General features: G+C 29.6%; 1 long non-coding RNA gene across 1 annotated transcript; it reads right to left on the reverse strand.

Annotated features, from left to right (window-relative positions):
• Positions 1–480: 480 nt before the first annotated feature.
• On the reverse strand, positions 481–2082 carry LOC111063315. The gene is made up of 2 exons (XR_002606810.2): positions 1861–2082; positions 481–1426 (listed from the first exon to the last, which is right to left on the reverse strand). It is a non-coding gene; the product is annotated as an uncharacterized LOC111063315 (long non-coding RNA).
• Positions 2083–5714: the final 3632 nt, after the last annotated feature.

The raw sequence follows: 5714 nt of genomic DNA on the forward strand, positions 1-5714 counted from the left end.
GACTAAATGTCAACCAGGGGTTGGGTGACTTTGTCTAACTTTGAAAAATATATGAAAAAATGTTAATTTTCAAGATTTATACAAAGTAAAACCAAATGTCAACCTTTAAAATGGATAATTAAACTAAAAACAAATGAAAATCACTTCAAAAAATTACAAGTTATTTATTGAAAAATATTTATGTTTCTGCTGCCTAAAATTTTTTGTAACGTCTGGGCATGTTGGCTCCAGCTACAGAATAAGCAAAAAATGAATATTGAGAGCATATTAATTTTAAGCAAGGTGAATAATTATGTTTTATTAGGTAGAATACATTATATTTATCATACATTGAATTGTATTTGCATAATATATCCTGCATAATAACACAATTTTTATACTGGGACAAAGTCACCATAATTTTAACCTAAAATGACTTTCTAAATGATCACTATGTATAACAATTAAAATATAATGAAAAACAAAAATAAATGTACTCGCCGATATTATAAGTCTTTTAGAAATGAGTTTTCTAATAGGCTACGAAGTTTTCAGACAAAAAAATCACAAGATGAAGCAAGAAGCTAGATTTTATGTCGATAGTTCAAGTAATATATCGAGATTCGACAAGATATTGATTGTAAAACCTAGATCAAGGCTACGGATATAAATGTTAAACATCGATTTCGGATAACAGATATCGGAGATAAATGATTTGAATCTTTTCCGCGACGTGGGTCAAAGTCACCCCGAGTCGACGAGTCACCAAGGTATTTTACAAAGACGACTTTCTAGAAGCCTAGGTGATGAAAAATGATACAATATAAGTAGAGTTATAATAAATGAGGTTATGTAGAGTTCTTTTTTATTATTGTATTAACTTAATCATAAGTTAATAGGAAAAATATCAAATAAAATAATCATTGCTATAGATTCACTAAAAAGCTTGTAGTGCACCCAATAAAACACAGAAAGCGAGACAGGATAAGGGGCTAAGCTATCTGTGATAATAGGAAAACAGCTACCATACAGGAAAACTTTATTTTCTATATGAAAACATAGCAAATCAAGTATGGGTGCCTCAGTAGCCTACCTACGTTTACTTATTGCAAATGTTAATTAATTTCATTAGATTATTGGAACACATCAACTTATATTTTATAGCTTTTATAGAGTTTCTTGTTTTTAATGTTGCCGAAGACCTGGCATTACTCGCCTGGGCTGAAGAAGTTAAATCATGAAGAAGTAAATAAACCATTTCACAAAACTTAAGTAACTTACATCTAGTTTTAATAGGTTGATATTAAAAGAAAACTTACTTGGTAGGTTTTGATATTTCATTAGCTTCATTAACTTGAGCCATTCGTTCTCCACAGAAAACTCAAAATATAGGTACTATATAGGCAGTAGTAATGATGATATGCAGGAAAGCAATTGCTATTGTTATCTGAAAAATAGTTTCCAATTAAGCCTAGCATAAATTAAATAAATATAGGCTAAGTGAATATCATCAGAATAAAACTAAATAGCCAAAATAAGTCAATCAATAAAATATGGTATGCTACTCTAGTTTTAAGTTTGATGTTTTTAATTAAAAACATTGAAAATATATAGTTGTCTTTCTTATTGTATTACTTTATGTGATACCCATGATTATAAAATAAAGTGATAAACAATGAAACAATGTTGATCAACCAATCTCATTGATTCACAGTGAAACTTGCTTATTGTTTAACTCTAAATGTATTAGGAAATACTGTACCTATGTAACTAAGTTAATGACCAACAACCTTGAAAAATAAACATTAATTGTCATCATGGATAAATAGCAACATAATATTTCAATAGGAAAATTCAAATCCTAAATAATGAAATACTTACCAACATATAAGTCAGTTTCTTTCTTGTTATAATAAAGATTTTTTTATTAGGTATGCTACATTATTGCTACTCATTTTATAACTAATACCATAGCCAACAGTAAAAACACAAATTAAAATTATAGTGGTTTATAAAATAATAGTCATGTACATATTTTGCAAGTTTTCAAAACTCTGTTATCTGTTTCAAACAAGACTGACGACTGTTGATGTGTTGATGAATTTATTCTAGGTTAACTATATTATTATAGTGAGGTCCACGTTATATTGGCAGTGGATAAAGGTAGAAGAGTAGCGATGCCGATTCTCTGCATTAATTAATTATATTTCTACACTGTCATAAACATAATTGGCATCGTTGTGGACCTAGAAAAGGATAATACCACCGGCTTTGTCGAATGATAGACAAGGATAGCAAAACCAAAGTTGATCTAATAGTCATTATAACGTGGACCTCACTATAGAACCCTTCATATTTGTTTTGCGATAAATTTGTTTCATCACACATTTACCCAGTCTCGCTAAAACGATCGATACTGTGAGTTCGATATATTTCCAATTCCACATACTTTCAATTCCACCAGCTGACAAGATATTTTGAGTTCCGCCGGCCTGCACGATTCGGAGTTCCGCCTGTCAACATATTCGGAGTTCCATATTTCCAATTCCGGCCAGCTGCAAGATATTTTGAGTTCCAGATATTCCCAATTCAGGCGCCCCCAAAATTCTGGTCTGGAGAGCAAAGGTCTGTCACATTAACTGGACCCAAAGTTCCTGTAGTGAGAACAGGCCAGTTGAGTAATTGCACGTCCTTCGTATTTGAATGATTATATTTAAACTTGAAGAAGGGAGGTGTTATATAATAGAATAATTATAATGTTAAAATTATTATATATCATATTGATTCTTATAGTTGTAATAGTAAGTTGGCTACACTGCAGGACAGGCTGAGATAGAAAAGACTCTAGGCAGTCTAGACTCTAGAAAACTAATATGATTCTCTTGAACTTTATAATGTATTCAAATAAACAGATTAATTATTACTGATGTTTTATTATTCATTCAGTGAACACAAACATATGTACGTTTTGAATGTTTTCACTGTATACCGTAAAACTTCATTATTTTTATTGTTCTCCATCTTGCTACTGCGTAAAAAATATTTACTCATTAGAACCGACTGCTCCCAAATTGACTCCCCACTCAGCAGTATTCCTCCATTCACAATCCATCAAGATATTCTAGCCTACTAATATTTTTTTTAATTGGGGATTTTATGTTTGGTAATGTGCCACCAGTTGTACCATTTGGCATGCTACCAATTTTATCCTGATAGGTTGGATAGCTTTCACCTATCACCTAAGGAAAGTCATTGGCTCCTAATATGCTAAAATCTTGAATGGATCTAATGCCTATGAATAAGAAATCCAGTTCAGAGCAAATCAAATTATAATTTTTAAAAATGATTCAAAAATTTCAGTTTACACAAGAACAAATAATCATACGGACTGAATATAGATTGAACATGATTGAGGTTACAAATATGTTTGATCTGTTCATCAAAATAGATTCAAAAGCTTTTACAAAAACTCAAAAATATTATTGTTTCAAATCAAGATCAAAATATATAACTTATAAATTAAGAATACTTATCTATCATTTACAGGTTTCAAAACAGGCTTATGGCTTTCAACATTAAATGAAAAATTCAACACAAAATGAAAAGACAAATTGAAATCTACATTTCACGTATGTTCAATAACATCAATAAACTTTAAAAAAAACATTTAGATCACAAATAAAACATCTTATCTTTCAATTATTTAGGAAAATTTCAACAGCAGCCAAACACTCCTAGCATAAGCCAGCCATTAGAAAATTTGAGAGAACGCCTGGCAGAAATACCTGAGAGAAGTGCCTAGAGCTTGAAAGTGGGGAACCACCATAGCATTGATTGCCAAGTAATAAAAAATACAAATTTACAAGTTTCACTTATTATACTCAATAAAACTTTATTTTAAACTGTTTTGAAATTTTATTCACCCTTTATGTTGTTTAAAATTATTTGTTAATTCAGAAATAGAACTTTGTTACAGTAGTCAACACAAATATATCTGATAAATTCCCCGTTAAAAGTTAAGTCGGCATATTGATTACACCGATATTTGCTATCGAGTTTTTAATATTTTGAAATATCGAATTGAACATTCGATTTAAATCAAGAAAATGTAATATTACAAAATGTATTTCCTGTTCTTGAGCTTCCATCATAAATTTTATAGAGAGTGATAATGAATTTAAATATAATTAAAAACCTTCATGTGTTTTATCTTCATTATATACAGACATATTATATGATCAACATATCTGAGCCAATAAATAATATTATTCTTCAGAGGATTATTATCATTCATTATTTTAGATTTTTCCAAATTGTTCATGTATATGTTAGCAAGATAACCTGATAAAGGAGAGCCCATTGTCAAACCTTCCTTTTGTTTGTAATTTTTCTCATTGAATTGATATAATTTTGATCTACACATACTGTTGTCAATGCTATTAGATCTTCTATTTCATCATTATTTATATTATAATCTATCAAATTTTGTTTCAGAATTCCTAATTATTTCATCTGTTGGAATACTAGTGTACATGTTGGTTAATGATAGGAAAATAGCATCAGTTGGAATTCTTATATCTTCAATTTTTTGAACTAAATGATATGTTTCTTTTTATGCTATGGTTTTCTCCCATTATTGTCTTTTGAGGTAGTATTTTATTCAAATATTTGCAAACTTTATATGCAGGAGCATGTCACGTTATTTTTTATATTTAAATAACGATTAGCCTCCTGCTTGGCATCAGTCGGTAGAGCATGAAATATTTTAATAATTATAAAAATTATGTCGTGGTTTTTCATAGGATACAGTCTCATAAAGATCTTTATAGGCCCAGATATGAGCTTCCACAATAATTCTGATAATTCATTTAAAAAATAATATATATATATATATATATATGGTACTTATCCTATAGTATTGAGGAATTAAAATAAATTGCACACCATAAACAATTTGATACATATATTGACAAATATCGCAAAAAATAAATCAGAGCAAAAAATATATAGAGCGATAAAAAATATATAATATAAAAATAGAACAATAATCGAAATCAATAAAATATCACAGGCTAAATACTATTCTCTAAATTTTATAGCACGAAACGTTACCATGTGCTTTTATTTTATAATCATATGCATCCTTTTGCATGTAGCTGCGATATTAGCTTGCTAATACTTGTCGACTTGGACAATTCCATTGAAAATAGATTCCTTAAAATCAGCTTGATAAATTGACAACCAATAATCCAAATATATATATTAAATCTATAGTATCTAATAGATTTCTTTGCAATGAATATATATTTTTTCTCAGGGTGCAAGATTCGGCACCTGACGGAATAATAGAGCAATTCATCTAGTGAATCAGAGCTACAACAAACTATCGCAAATTATATTGCAGAAATTAAAGATCATATGAATATGTATTACTAGTCTAGATTTTATACTTCTTTGATTTATAGAACTTCTGATATGTATTGACTCGTTACTCTTCTAATAAAATACCTTTAATACTATATTTACTTTTTATTTTTTACTAAATTCTTAATTTATGAGAAAACCCTTTCGACGAGCTAGCTTTGATTCTCATGTAATTTCGAAGCACTGAGGGCGCCCTATCACTATTTCAATATTTCTCACTCACGTGTCGAAATTTTCTCATGAGCTGCTGATGTCGATCCAACTCCTGGTGGTCCTGGACTATTGTAGCCGGAGTCGTCTCTTCCAAGGGG

Source organism: Nilaparvata lugens, unplaced genomic scaffold, assembly GCF_014356525.2.
Source record: "Nilaparvata lugens isolate BPH unplaced genomic scaffold, ASM1435652v1 scaffold8511, whole genome shotgun sequence".
NCBI classification, from domain to species: Eukaryota; Metazoa; Arthropoda; class Insecta; order Hemiptera; family Delphacidae; genus Nilaparvata; species Nilaparvata lugens.